The sequence below is a fragment of the Drosophila sechellia genome, chromosome 3R, assembly GCF_004382195.2.
Source record: "Drosophila sechellia strain sech25 chromosome 3R, ASM438219v1, whole genome shotgun sequence".
NCBI classification, from domain to species: domain Eukaryota; kingdom Metazoa; phylum Arthropoda; class Insecta; order Diptera; family Drosophilidae; genus Drosophila; species Drosophila sechellia.
This window is the reverse complement of record NC_045952.1, coordinates 1,676,140-1,690,937: the sequence shown is the minus strand read 5'-3', so window position 1 is coordinate 1,690,937 and position 14,798 is coordinate 1,676,140. Positions and strand designations below refer to the sequence as shown.

Here is a 14,798-nt window from a genome sequence, read left to right as displayed (position 1 = left end):
CGTTTAGGCTTTTCATCTGGTTTTCCCAAACGTTTCTTTGAACTCGATAGGGCTTATTGGAAAAATTTGTCCATTACCCAGCTGACTTTTTCCGCATATAATGGGTTTAAGGAAAATTTTTGTGCCGACGGCAAAATGTTGTTTGTCAAATCTGAGGTGGAGACAAAAATACCTTTGTTATAAAATAACTAAGTGGCAGAATGATGATGATGATGATCTTGATTGAGGTGATGTGGAATAAACGTCAATAGACCACTGAGTAAACTATTTTTTTCCCCTTAGTAAATAAGATCTGATTTGATATAAAAAAGTCATTTACTTTTCATTTCGCTCAGGCAAAAATGCCCGTTTTACAAATCGAAAAATTCAAACGAATTCGAAAACCACAGCACCGGTTTTTATACCCGTTTCTCGTAGAGTAAAATGGAATACTAGATTCGTTGAAAAGTATGTAAGAGGCAGTAGTAAGCGAAATAGCCGAATTGATCTGGACATTTCCGACTTTCTGTATAAACGTCTCGATCTCAAGAACTATAAAAGGTAAAGGATTAAAATTCAGCATACATATTCTAGAGACATAGACAGAGCGGAAGTTTTATGTTCCCACGCCCACGATTGCGATCTGCCACGCGCACTCTAACGCTCTAAAGCCGCCAAACCGGTCAGGCTCACACTTTTGAAAATTGTTTGGATATTTCTTTATGTTTTTATTAATCTTGTAAATTTCTAAATTTGTCACGCCCGCACCACGAAGATACAGAGGCTGTTTAAGGTCCCGCAAGTGATAACTAAGATCAGTACTAAATAGCGGGAAAATGGAAATTAATTTTACGGAAAGGCAAAATGGGTTTAAAGAAGCTGTTAGTTGTTTACCGTACGATCAGGACAACCGTTATGTGCTTCTAGACCGACCGAGCAAATAAACACAAGAACGTAGTGGTGTAGTTGACGGTTTAATTGAAACTGAGTAATAGGAATTTCACAATGACTTCTTAAGCTATAATTGAGCGTTGCCAGATCAAAACATATAAAGCTTATTTAAATTATAACGTAATTTCAACACTTCCTCTTAAGCTATATATATGTGATGTAAAACGAAAATTAATTTAATCCAAGCAACTTAGCAAAAATCTGTTGCTTTTGCTTACACAAGCCTTTCGTTAGTACATCTGCAACATTTTTATCAGTGGGTACATATTCAAGAATTATTTCATTACATTCTACTTTTTCACGAACAAAATGATACTTAATATCTATGTGCTTAGTGCGTTTATGGTGTACTGGATTCTTCGCAATATGATGAGAACTTATGTTGTCGCCACATATGGTTATTGGTCCATCTAATGACCATCCAATCTCTAAAAGCAAACGGCGAAGATACACCGCTTCTTTTGCAGCCGTGGATAAAGCAACGTACTCTGCTTCTGTGCTGCTCATGGCGACGACGCTCTGCTTAGCTGAAGTCCATGAAAACGCACTGCCTCCAAGGAAGAATGCATACCCACTGTATGATTTTCGATCTGACAGGTCGTTTGCCCAGTCTGCGTCGGCGAAGCCCTTTACCTGTTCGCCGGACTTGCTGTATGTGATTTTGAGATCAACCGTGGCTGAAAGGTATCTCAAAACATGTTTCGCTGCAGTCTCGTCTTCACTGTGTGGATCAGTATTTCTTTGCGACAGTTTGCTCACTGTATGCAAAATGTCTGGTCGGCTCAAGACTGCCAAATACATAAGGGAACCGATTAATGATTGAAATTGTGTTATATTAACCTTGACACAATTCTCATTTCTACAACCCATTTTATAACCAGGGTCTAGCGGCGTAGCTGCGGGACGACAATTTTGCATGCCATATTCATCCAATAGGTTTATGATGAACTGCTTCTGGCATAGCGAAATCGACCCTCTTGTACTTTCTCGTTGGATTTCCATGCCAAGGAAATAATTTAGTTGGCCGCCATCATGTATGTCGAATTTATTTGCGATCTTCCTCTTAATCGCGGTGATTTCGTTCTCGTCGTAGCTGATGATGATTAGATCGTCGACATATACTGCAATGTAGCTGTGTTGTTGCTGCTGCTGCTTTGCGTACAGGCACGCCTCATTTTTGCTGCGCTTGAAACCAATGCTCTTTAAACCTTCGTCCAATGTGTCATTCCAGACACGCCCAGACTGTTTAAGTCCGTAGATCGCCTTTTGAAGCTTTAATACTTTGTTTGGATGCTTCTCATCAATGAAGTTTTGTGGTTGCCTCATATACACTTCTTCTTGAAGTCTGCCGTTTAAATATGCGTTTGATATGTCAACCTGGTGCATGCATAGCTGTTTTTCTGCTGCTATAGCGAATAGCATTCTGATGGTTTCGTAGCGGATTACTGGAGAAAACGTTTCCGAATAGTTGACGCCCATCTTTTGCCCACAACCTTGAGCAACAAGTCTTGATTTAAACTTTTGTATATTTCCCTCTTTATCCTTTTTGACGCGAAAGACCCACTTGGATCCTATGGCCTTCTGTCCTGGAGGTAAATCACACAATGTCCATGTGTTATTTGAAATGAGAGCATCATATTCTTTCTGCATTGACGTCTTCCAGTCTTGGGCATGCTCGCCCCGTAAAGCGTCTCCAACGCACTGTGGCGTCTCAATGTTTTCAATGTAATTGAGGCTGTTGTATTGTTTTCTGGGTCTACCGGACTTACCACTGCGAATAATTTTTTGGTCTGCCGGGTCCACGTCTAGGTGCGTTGCTTTCTTGCTCTTGTACGTCTGGTACGTTCTCCTCCTCAGTGAGAATTTGCTTTTCATCGCTTGCGCTTACAAACTCCTCCTCCTCTTCACCGGAGTCATAGCTGTCGTAAGGATTACTGCTCTGCTCGACCACCATGGGCATAGCCGGCCGCTGCTGCTCTGGTACTTGGATGATTGACTCAAGGTGAATGATGTTTGTAGCGAAGTCATTATTTTGTTCCGAAATAGTGCATTTTTTAGATTCAGTGTTATCAAACTCACCCTCTACAAATTTGACATCACGACGTGCAACAATGATACGTTTTTCCCGATCGTATAAACGGTAAGCTTTAGCTGTTGAAGAGTATCCTACAAATATATACTCTTTTCCTTTTGCCTGGAACTTGCTTTTTCTTGTCTTATCCAGTGCAAACGCGCGAGATCCGAACACTCGCAAATGTTTAACGGATGGCTTCCTATTTTGCCATATTTCGAAGGGTGTAGCGCCCATGAGTGCTTTGGAAGGACACCTGTTACGCAAATATGAAGCTGTGGACACGGCCTCGGCCCACAAAAACTCCTCTAATTTCGCATGAATCAGCATACTTTTGGCCATCTCGACGATCGTTCGATTAGCGCGTTCCGCGACGCCGTTTTGTTGTGGTGTATACGGAACCGTTAATTGCCTTTTTATGCCGCAGGTGTTCAAATACTCTGTAAACTGCCGGTTTACATATTCTGTCCCGTTGTCACTTCGCAAAGCTTTTATTTTCTTGCCCGTTTGGCACTCGACATATGATTTGAACAATTTGAATTTATCAAACACTTCGTTCTTCGCATGCATAAAATATATAAATATTTTCCTTGAATAGTCGTCTATGAACGTGACGAAATACTTGTTGCCGCCTAAAGAACTAACATTCACTGGCCCGCACACGTCACTGTGAACTAGTTCCAGTATACTTTGCGTAGCTCTCTCGCTATTCTGTGGGAATGGCAATACGTGTATTTTTGCCATATTGCATGTGTCGCAATTAATATTCACCGACATATTTTTAACGTCCATGCCAATTACTAGCTCTTTTTCCTTGATTTCTTTTAAACATTGAAAATTTAAATGACCAAAACGATTGTGCCATGTTGCCATGCGAGAAGAATCATTCAACAAATGAACCGCACCGTTTTTAGAGCTACTTGTAAATAAATACAAATTGTCTTCTTGCATTGCTCTCATCATCACTTCACCTTGTTTGTTTTTTATCACCGCCGCCTTTTTATCAAAAGTAGTTATGTTTTCGTACTCCGCGGACTTGCTCACTGATAAAAAATTCATATGCAATGATGGAACGTAAATTACATCTCGTAATTCAATGTTTACATTTTGTGATTTAAACATAACAGTCCCGATGCCGCTCGATTTCACGAATTTATCAGCTGCTAGCATAATCGATGTTTCCTTATTAACGAAAGATGTAAACAATCCCTTGTCACAACACATATGCGACGTGGCACCACTATCAACACACCATATGTTTTTCCTTTGAGTGGTAGCACTAATATGCATCAAGCAGTTTGATTTCTCCTTGCTTTCCCCTAGTTTTTTATGCCTCTCTTTGTTCGGGCATTCTCGTGCTCGGTGACCGAATTTCTCGCAAATGTAGCATTTTCCCTTGAAACTATGTTTTTCAAGGTTATTTTCTTCGCGTTGTTTTTGCTTTGCAGTTCCATGTAATTTTGTATGTACATACACGGCTTGGACAGAACTTTCGCGATCGTCCCTCTCTTGCTTGCGCGCTCCTTCTTCCAGAAGCTTCACTTTTACCGTTTCGAACGTCGGCAGCGTGTCGCGTGTTTCGATCGCTACAACGAAATTTTCCCACGAATTTGGTAAACTGGATAACAACATGATGCTTTTTAATTCATCATTAATTGTTATGTCCATCTCAGCTAATTTGTTGACTGTTTCAGCAAATTTATTGACATATTGAACAACGTTATCCCCTTCAAGCATTCTCAGCCTTGATAGTTTTTGATATAACTGCACTTTTCTGATCGGGCCACCTGGCAAATGTACATCACACAATTTTTTCCATGCGTCTGCTGCTGTTGTGCATGCCTTTATATGCATTAACTGCGTTGCTTTTAAATTTAAAAACAAACTTGCCAGGGCCTTTTGATCGAGCATATTCCATCTTTCGGAATCTTCAGAGCCATCTTCTGGCTTTACATATTGGCCACAAACGACTTTCCATAGATCTGCTGTTATAAGCACACTACGCATTAAAATGCTCCATACGTCGTAATTGTCGTCGCCTAATTTTTCTATTTGAATTGACACACTCATTTTGTCGAATTCCGTAAATTAGTTTTTATTTATTTCGAGTTTCAACCGGACGCGTGTTAGTCCATTTAATTTACTTTGAATTATTCAAACCGAAAACTTAGCTTGCTAAAGGCCCATAACCAACTGTTAGTTATTTACCGTACGATCAGGACAACCGTTATGTGCTTCTAGACCGACCGAGCAAATAAACACAAGAACGTAGTGGTGTAGTTGACGGTTTAATTGAAACTGAGTAATAGGAATTTCACAATGACTTCTTAAGCTATAATTGAGCGTTGCCAGATCAAAACATATAAAGCTTATTTAAATTATAACGTAATTTCAACAGAAGCAATATAATTATGTTGTAGAGGTGCTAGTCCATTAAATAATCTTTGTTTCTGACTAAACAGGTCGAGATGTCCTAAAAAGCACCTGTAAGGGAAAACGTCTACAGAAACTACCAATTTGGCAATAGAGCTGGTTGGCACTATCGATGGTTTTAATGGTTTTCTAAGAAAACATCGATAGTCTCAAAAAACAAAAAAATGGAACTATAATTTAACGTAACATATTACAGTAGCCCTTTAGAAAAATGCAGAAGAGCCTGCAAAGCAATTAAAATGCATTTTTGAAACAAAACCAAAAACGTTTTATTTGCTTCAATGTAACTATTATTTAAATTAACACTGTATTCAAAATATGTAGTAATATCAAAATAATGTTTTTTTATATTCATAATAAGACAACAAGAGATCATTGTTTCTGGTTTTTGTTCACAAAAAGTATCATGTCTACTACTTTTGGTTTAAGCGGTGCTCTGCGGTCAGATAGAATCTGACCAGCTTTACTGAAGGTTCTATCAGATTCTGTTGGACTGGCCGGAATGCACAGTTAATTTCTAAAAAGTTTAGTTATTGGCTTGAGACTCTCCCTGTTTTCCTGAAAAGGGATACTACTCCTATTTAATTTAATACTAGCCGAATATAGACTGGAAAGACTATCAATAGAAAATTATGGCTATGAAAGTTTTGGTAAAGCGAAAATACATCCGCATTGGAACCTGAGAAAGAGACTTCTTATAAAATTGGTTGAGAAAGGCGATATTCTGTACAACAAACTTTAGTATTAGAACATCCGGAAAATAATAATATTTTTTGAAAACGTTACTGGAATAAAAGTGTAGCTTCAGATTATTTTTCCTACACAGTTCGAAGACATTGTTTAAGTTTTTGGTCATGTGTTGCTCTGAACATCCAATGACAATAAAGTCGTCCATATAAAGGAATCCTTGGAAGGTTCTGAACCTGAGAATGCTATTGTCATCATTCTCTGCGATGAATTAGGCTATTAAACCCAGCTATTTAACCCAATAGATGGTCGCGTGAAGCAATATGAGCCATTGCTCGTTGGAAATGACATTGTATCTCATGAACTCTCTTCAAGTTAAATTTGGTGAAAACCTGACATTAAGTCAAGGCATGAAAAATGCTTCGTCTAGTTGATCCAAAAAGTCATCAATTCTAGGAAGTTGAAATTTTTCGGATAACAGTTTTTTATTTATTTTTGTCTATAACTAATCTCCATTGTTTCTCTTCGGAACCAGGGAGTGATTTTTTTGGTACTAACAAACGCGAGCTATTACATTCAGACACAGAGGGTTCAATGATATTATCTTGTATTCATTTTCCCACTAGTTTCTTAGTTTCTTTCTGATGGTTATAGTTTTTAATATATCCATTTTTCTTTATTGTAAATGGTTGGGTCGAAGTATTAACTAATCATCACATGGCTCACAATCTAGTTTGCAATTAAATTTTTTTTAAAAATCCAGACCAATTATTCCATCGCAAGGTATTGTAAAATTGGTTACTAGATGGATATTATAAGGTATTATTTACCTACCTTTTCGTGCCTCAACCTTATGAATTTTCTTTGAATACATCAGAATTTTCTTGAATCTAGGAAATGTCTGTTGCTGTATCGGAAAAAATTTAAGATTTGTTTTGTTACTTGAATTTTTCAAATTTTTCATCGAATCTACTAAAGTCGGAGAATTTATGAAACTTATTAAATTTTCAGCCTTTCCATCGAACACTGTGATGAGTGATATGGCTAGTTTGGAAAATTCAGTCGGTGTAATAGACATTTTGTCTTCCTCGACTATAGACTTTAAATCGGATTCAGTCTGAATTATAGCGTGTGATTCGTCTAGTTCTGCAAACTTACTTTCTGTAAATTTAGCATGCGGTAGAAAATCATTGGAAATATTTATATCTATATATCTTATAATACCAATGTTTCTTTATATATTATTAGAGAAAGTAACAATTTATGTCACTGATTCTTATAATCTGATGTAAGGCTATCCTTGTATTTATCGACAATGTCGACTAATTGATTATACTGTGTTACTAGCGTCTTTATATGGTTTATTAACAGATAGGGTATTATTACAGTCTCTTTATTAATGCATTTATATGCTCTATCAAATTTGTCTGTTAATTTCCCTTGACAATTCTACCCATTCCATACCTTTTGGGAATTTATACTGATTAAAAGTTATCTTGTATAAATGTTTTGTGTGTATAAAAAAATGCTTATTTTTTTTGTATATTTATTTATTTGACATGTTCAACATTTGTTTAATATTTCTTTTGTGTTGTTTTATTTAACATATATATGTCTCGATATTGTCTAGGTCGTTTGCTCTACCGATATACATATTTCGTTTTTAGACACTTATTGTGTGTCTTGTATATTTTCGTGAATGCATATATAGCATTCAAATAAGAATTATACCTAATAAAATATTACCTATTTTTATAATCGGGTGCTTCCACCTCTACTTCATTAATTACGTTTGCGGTGTCCACCGTTGTCCACCGTGGAGTCCACCGTTTTGGAATCTATTAAACCCATATTTGGGTATGAATATTCTGAACCGATATTTTCAACCGACTTACTTATTCGGCTATCGTTCATATGCTCAATTTTTGCGTTTTTTTTTACAAAAATCCTTGCCTACATTTTTACGTGACTTTACAGGTCACGCGACAAATGGACAACTTTAATAATGTCGCTCAAAAACGTAGAATACTGTTATTTTATTGTTATTTTTGTTGTGCACTCCTTGTAGTGCTGCCGGATCTACGCCCTATATGGCTGCTATACTTGCGGTGCAAGTATACTCATAGTATAGCGAACAAAGCGGTCCTTTACAATCGTCTGGGCACTTCTTTTCTAGCGCCGGAATCTTCTTCTCCTCCGGTGATTGAATTGAATTGCGCGTCTTCTTTCTGTGACTTTCTTTTCGATAGTAAATTTTTTACATTCCTAGGTATGTTTTCATTGTTTAATAAATTTAGAAACGTTGCCTTTCCATTTTTAAGGCGATGTACCACACCGCTTCTTTTTCCACACATACCACTCAACTTACTGGGACTTATTGCAGGAGATGGCGGTTCTGCTGCATTTGTTGTTCGTGGTCGTCTCCATTGGAAGTTGAATTGGAATCCACAATAAGGGAAGTCTGCATCGATGGCATCCAACTACTTCACTGCCTCTGATCGAGTTGTAGTTAATCTCTTTTTAAGATCCTGTGCGCTTCCATCCTACGTCCATTCAGGACCCATTTCACGGTCGCCATGTATTATTATTAAGTTTTAAAGCGACTCTACTGTTCGCTTCTCTGAATTTTTATTGAATGAATTTATAATAATAATGAATTTATTATAATAACTTGCTTAAAACAAAGCCTTAAATTGATGGGTTGCTCTGTTGCTGAATACAGAGGCTGCAATCTATATGTAAGAGAGGAGAAAAGCAGGGTCCAAGCAAGAAGGCGACCAGAGTAGCAAAAAAAGTAAATCACCAGAATTTGGGTTACAGTAGTCATTAGATATAAGCAATCGCATAAACTTCAAACTAATGTTGTCTGCTTTCAAAACAAATGCAGCCAGATTATAAAACCTGAGCAGCCAACAATGACTTCTTGGCTGTGTGATAAAATGGTGCACACTAAGTGCGCTGCTTTTAGCGGCAGAAAGTGATGACCTAGCTAAGTGCCCAAATCTAAAATACTATTACCTAGGTTGCGAACGAGATGAAATCGTTTATGCGCCAGGCCTAAGGTGCCTTGAAAGGACTGATCAACAATTTTGATGTAGCTAGGATTGTTTTCGTCGAGCTCTGATAGCCTTAAGCCGTCAAGAACGCCGCTGGTGGTAAGCTGCCTAAGAAGAACGCCCGCAGCCACTACCAAATGATCATCAGGTCTCCACGGCTGAACTGCTGGCTTAAATTTCACCGTGCCTAATGCTCAGAGTTACAAGAACTATTAAAGCCGTTGTAAGTTCCAGTTCGCACAGGTTCGGTAACAGTTTTTATTTTTTTCGTTAACACCATATATGATATCAAAGTCGAGTTTAATATTTTATCACACTTTAAACAAACCCCTGATCCTTTACGATCTTCAGCGTTTTACGCGTGTCTATTCGCCAAGTCCCGACGGAATCCCTGGCTGTGTGTTTAGATTCTGTGCGGACGCCGTGTGTAAGGCTCTTCTGAAACTGTTTACCTTATCTTTCACATCTTCCCATATATTGAAAGAGTCCTTTGCGATCTCCATAAAAAGGTGGATGCAGGCAATTACAGGGGAGTCTCTATATTGTCGGCTATCTTTCAGCTTTTTGAAAATGTTATCACTTCTCATTTGCAGTAATTATATCAGCATGTCAGAAAGATTTTATGAAACGCCGATCAACAACCACTAACCTTTTGGAGCTAACTTTCTTAGTAATACAGGGCTTCAAAAATTATCTTCAAATTCTAAGCTTTCTATTATTTTTTATCGATATATATAAACGCCTTCCCTTAGTAATAAATCATTCGCGTATACTTATTTACGCGGACGATATTATTTTATGCTTCCAGCATTAGGACATTTCTTGACATTTGGACTTACAATCCGATCTAGATAGCTTTCAAATATGGTGCCGTGATAATATATTAAACTTAAATGGCTCAAAGTGTAAAGTTATGACCTTTCGTCGTGTCAACTCAATATACACGTCTTACACATTAAGGGGCGCTCTTTGGATAGAATAATACGGTTTAATGATCTTGATGTTCTTCTGGACCCTAAACTTAAATTTTCTGACCATATTTCGACTATTGTCAATAAGGCCAGGGCTGTGCTTGGTTTTATAAAAAGGTGGTCAATGGAACTTGATGATCCTTACAGGACCGCAACATTATTTATTTCCGTCCGATTTTTGAGTATGGATCACCCCATTGGAGTCCACAATACGCAGTTCACTGGGACCGCATTGAATCGGTCCATAATAATAATAATTATTGAAGATTATTCCCGCTTGAGTAAAAACAGGTCCGCTTTGATTGAGTATATGCGTATGGAAAGATATTTATTCGATAGCGACTCCTGTATGTACTATCGATACATGTTATGTGTTCGAGATTACAGTGCTATCTGATAGTTTCAATACCTTTCCTCAATGTAAGCTCTCATATTCTATTCTAGTGTCTTTAGTTCAATGATATTACCTTGTATTAATTTGCCCACTAGTTTCTTATTTTCTTTCTGATGGCTATGCTTTAGTTTTTAATATATGCATGGTTCTTTATCCTTAAGTCTTAATTTTTTTAATTGCTTGTTGTTATTGATTCGGTTTCAAGTCTGAATACATCGCTGTATTTTGCGCATAATTCACTTAATTGAGATATAAATAGTGACGAAAAATTTCTTCTCAGTTGAGCCATGACTTCTTCTTTTTTTTTTCGAATCACTGTTAGTTTGGATAACTTCGTAATTTGAAAGTGATTCGTCTTATAAATTGTTTACGTTAATCAATTGGTCGGTTCTTGCTGTATTCAGTAACCGGACAAACGTATCTTTGGATGTTTCTACTGTGTTTCACACTTATATACCAGGTGTAATTTCCTGGTTTGGAATCAAAACACTATCTTCAGTACAGTTCAATTCTAATGTTCGAAAACCTGCGGATCTTGCTGGTAATAGTATTGAATTATTGCCAGAAATTAATTGTATTGGAACATGAATTGTTTATTTTAAATTGTTGGGTCGAAGTATTCACTAATGATCCAATGGTTCACAATCTAGTTTGCAATTAAAATTTTTTTAAAAATCCAGACCAATTATTCTATCGCAATGTATTGTAAAATTGTATGTTACTAGATTGAAATTATAAGGTATTATTTACTTATCTGTTTGTACCTGATTATACCGTGTTCAATTTGTATGTTAACAATATTTTCCTTTTGAATTTCTTTGAATACATGAGAATTTTTGTTAATGAAGGAAATGTCTGCTGCTGTATCGGACAAATGAAATATTTATTTTGTTACTTGAAATTTTAAAATTTACAAACATATAAAGACTAGTACTAATCGTGTATACTTAAGAATTATAGAGTTGCTATTCGCCACGCCCACTCTAACGCCCCAAAACGGTCTCGCCCACACTTTTGAACAATTTGAAACAAGTTTTTTCTCATTTTATTCCCCAATATCTATCGATATACCAGAAAAATATGGCAAATCGATAGAAAATTACAATTCTAATAAAAATGTTAAAAAATATAAACACGTTTTTCAAAAGAGTGGACGTGGCAGTTTTGTGCGGGAAACATGGGTCAACAAACTCGCGCTGCTTCTTTGTCTATAGAATCTGTATGCTGAATCTCAACCTTTTATCTTTTCAAAGTTCCTGAGATCTCGATGTTCGTACGGACAGGCGAACATGGCTAGATCGACTAGGCTTTTTATCCTGATCAAGATTATATATACTTTTTATAGTCGGAAACGCTTCCTTCTGTTACATACTTTTCAACGAATCTAGTATTCCCTTTTACTCTACGAATAACGGGTATACGAACTATTGAAAAGAATTTGATATTTTAGAAGATAAACGAGATGCTATTATGGCCATGGCTTCCCAAATGTCAAAGACTATAGAAGATGCTTAGTTAGTAGAAATGCTTACCTGGAATCTGTTATTTGAGATTAGACAAGAAATGTTGCATGTGGCGTGAGTATATATTGCAAAGAAATGGCGCAAAACGTATTGGGGTACCCTTGAGAGCAATGCTTCCCCCTTGAAGCACAATGGCTGAAATATGAAAAGAGCCCGGTGACAGTGCGGAAAACGAATCCAGGTTTCGAGAAAAGTTTATCGGTGCAGGAATAATATTTGTTTAGAAATTATTTTCAGAAAGAACCACTTTTAGTAGCACAAACAGAACAGATATATAAATTCATATGCTTTTGGACAATGGGCAAGTATCAGCTGTCAACCAAAGATTTTATCTAGTCTCACCTAAAGTTGAAACTCTATTATACGCAGAAATCGATTTAATGGTTGCATTAGGCCTTATAGAGAAATAAAGTGAAATAGAGTTATGCTTATGCTGACTGCACCAAAAAAGAAGCATAACCTTTGACAAACAAACCTTTGTTTGCCTAAAGCAAACATTACATATTTCAAAAATCGATTTGAAATACGCTATTGAAAAGTGCCGCTAGAAAAATCGTCAAGAGGCATTGTAGCTTTTACGAGACAAGGTCGACTACTTTAACAGTTTTTGGTATTGTCATTTGACCTTTGTAGTGCACCTCAAACGATGGATGACTTCAATTTTCGGATACCTTGCTGATTTGTGTGTCGTTTCCTCGGTCATTTAAGCGCATTTTGCAGTTTTACTCCGTCTGGGTGAACAATTTCGGAAGCGAAATTGTACTCTGTATCTAAACAAAAGCCAATTTTGTGTAACTGAGATTAAATATTTTTGATATGTTATCGGTCAAGGTGGTCTTGCAACAGAGCCATCCAAGGTAGAATCTACTGAGTAAGTAATCTACTTTGCAAGTATTGCAGAGCCCGTTAGAGAGTTTTTGAATTTTACTCGTTTGATATGCTGAAACTTAAGTTCCGGTGCTTCACAACCCAAATTTCGCCCAGACAAAGAAAAGTTTCGCTATTATTATAGTACTGAACACGCCAGTTTGAGGAGTAAGCCATCGTAAAGGTCGTGATCATATAGTAACAGATGCTTAATCTCGTATGTATGCAGGGTGATTGCGTTAGTAGACAGTTGTGGTCCGAAAATAGATTTAACACCCGACTCCTTTAAAGACCCATAACATTAACATTTGATAAAAAATATATAAATACCCATATTTCACATCTGTGGTAATGGACTTGTGTACAAAAAAAACTCAACAGGATGATGGTTTAGCTGCTTTTAAGTGTAATCAATATCAATAGCAACGACCATTTCAGCGCCTTTACTTAGACATCCTTATTCATCGACCTCGAAGTTTTAAATCATCTGAGTAAATTTTATTGGCAAACGAAACAGAAAGAAAGAATGGGTAAAGCCATTGAAGAGTATTTGTTATATAAGATATATAAGAGTATATATTCCAATATTTGGATTTCCGGTAATACTAGTCAGTAATAATGTTTTACAGTTTTAAGCCAATGAACCCAAATTAATTTGTAATTAATTTTGAAATAAAGCATAAATACACAGCAATATTTCACATCAAATCAAAGAATAATGGATACAATGCATGCAATTAGTTGTGTATTAAGGAATGGTCATCATTTAAGTATTAAATGGTCTAAATATGATAAACCATGAAAGCCTGTTTTAATTGCTAAATACCCTGCAGTGGGAGACGAACCGTTTGCACAGTTGAATAGACATGATCATCTTATGTTGTTCCAACATTATTTAAGGGAAAATATGAAAATTACATATGAAAAACAGGATTTCTGTCATGGAATTGTCTGGATTGTAATAGGATAAATGAATGAGTATGCGATAGGATTGGATATTAAAAACATCTAACCACGCGACCTCTTGTTACAAATTGGCATAACGAATGTATTACGCTTTCCTTAAGTTCTGGCCCTACTTGGTTTATACTTATTATAAATTAATTATATTAATTATAAATTAATTTAAGAGCTGGTACAAGGATACAGCTTAGCCTACTCAGTTGAGGAGGTAATAGAAATTCTTCGTCAGGTGAAGGAACTACTGACGCGTGGCCACTTTCCAATCCGTAAATGGTGTTCGAAGGAGTCAGCAGCCCTGGAAGAAAAGTCTGACTGCGACAAGGAGCAGTTATTTAAGTTTCCTGATGGATCGGATATCGCCAAAGCAATGCGTTTAGTCTGGGATCCGGCTTCAGATAAACTTCTATTTTTTTTTTTTTTTCTCAAATACCGTCCAATCATCGACAAACCAAGTGGATTGCATTGTCAACTATAGCCAAATTCTGTGATCAACTTGATCTAATAACCCCAATTGCCACAAAAGCTAAGATCTTTCTGCGATCTCTACGGAGTGCAGTCGTGGATTGCGATGACGCATTGCCAGAGCCAATTCTTTCGTCAGGGGGGAGTTGACAGAACTAAACTTTCTACGATTCATAAAGCATCCAAGGTCTTCCCTTGCGTTGCATGGATTCTGCGATACTAGCATATCAGCTTATGAAGCGTGCTTATACTTGCGATCGAAGACTGGATCTGGAAATAATGGAGAATCGAAAGTCCATCTCCTTTGTGCCAAGTCAAGAGAAGCTCCACTAAGGGACAATTTCAAGATTATAGCTTTCCGCAGTGCTTTATGGGCTGAGCTAATCGTAAACGTCATGGAATCCATAGATTACGATTGCGCCTTACATTGTCGACTTGTCT

General features: G+C 36.9%; 1 protein-coding gene and 1 long non-coding RNA gene across 2 annotated transcripts in view; one reads left to right on the top strand and one right to left on the bottom strand.

The window, feature by feature from the left end:
* The window catches only part of LOC6620772, a 31,828-nt gene extending 30,851 nt beyond the window's left edge, over positions 1-977 (bottom strand). The window contains exon 1 of the long non-coding RNA XR_004362220.1: positions 874-977. This is a non-coding gene — a long non-coding RNA (uncharacterized LOC6620772). The remainder of the gene's footprint in view (positions 1-873) is intronic.
* LOC6620331 overlaps positions 1-14,798 on the top strand; it is an 88,998-nt gene that overhangs the window by 1,651 nt on the left and 72,549 nt on the right. The gene's annotated exons all lie outside the window — the stretch shown is intronic.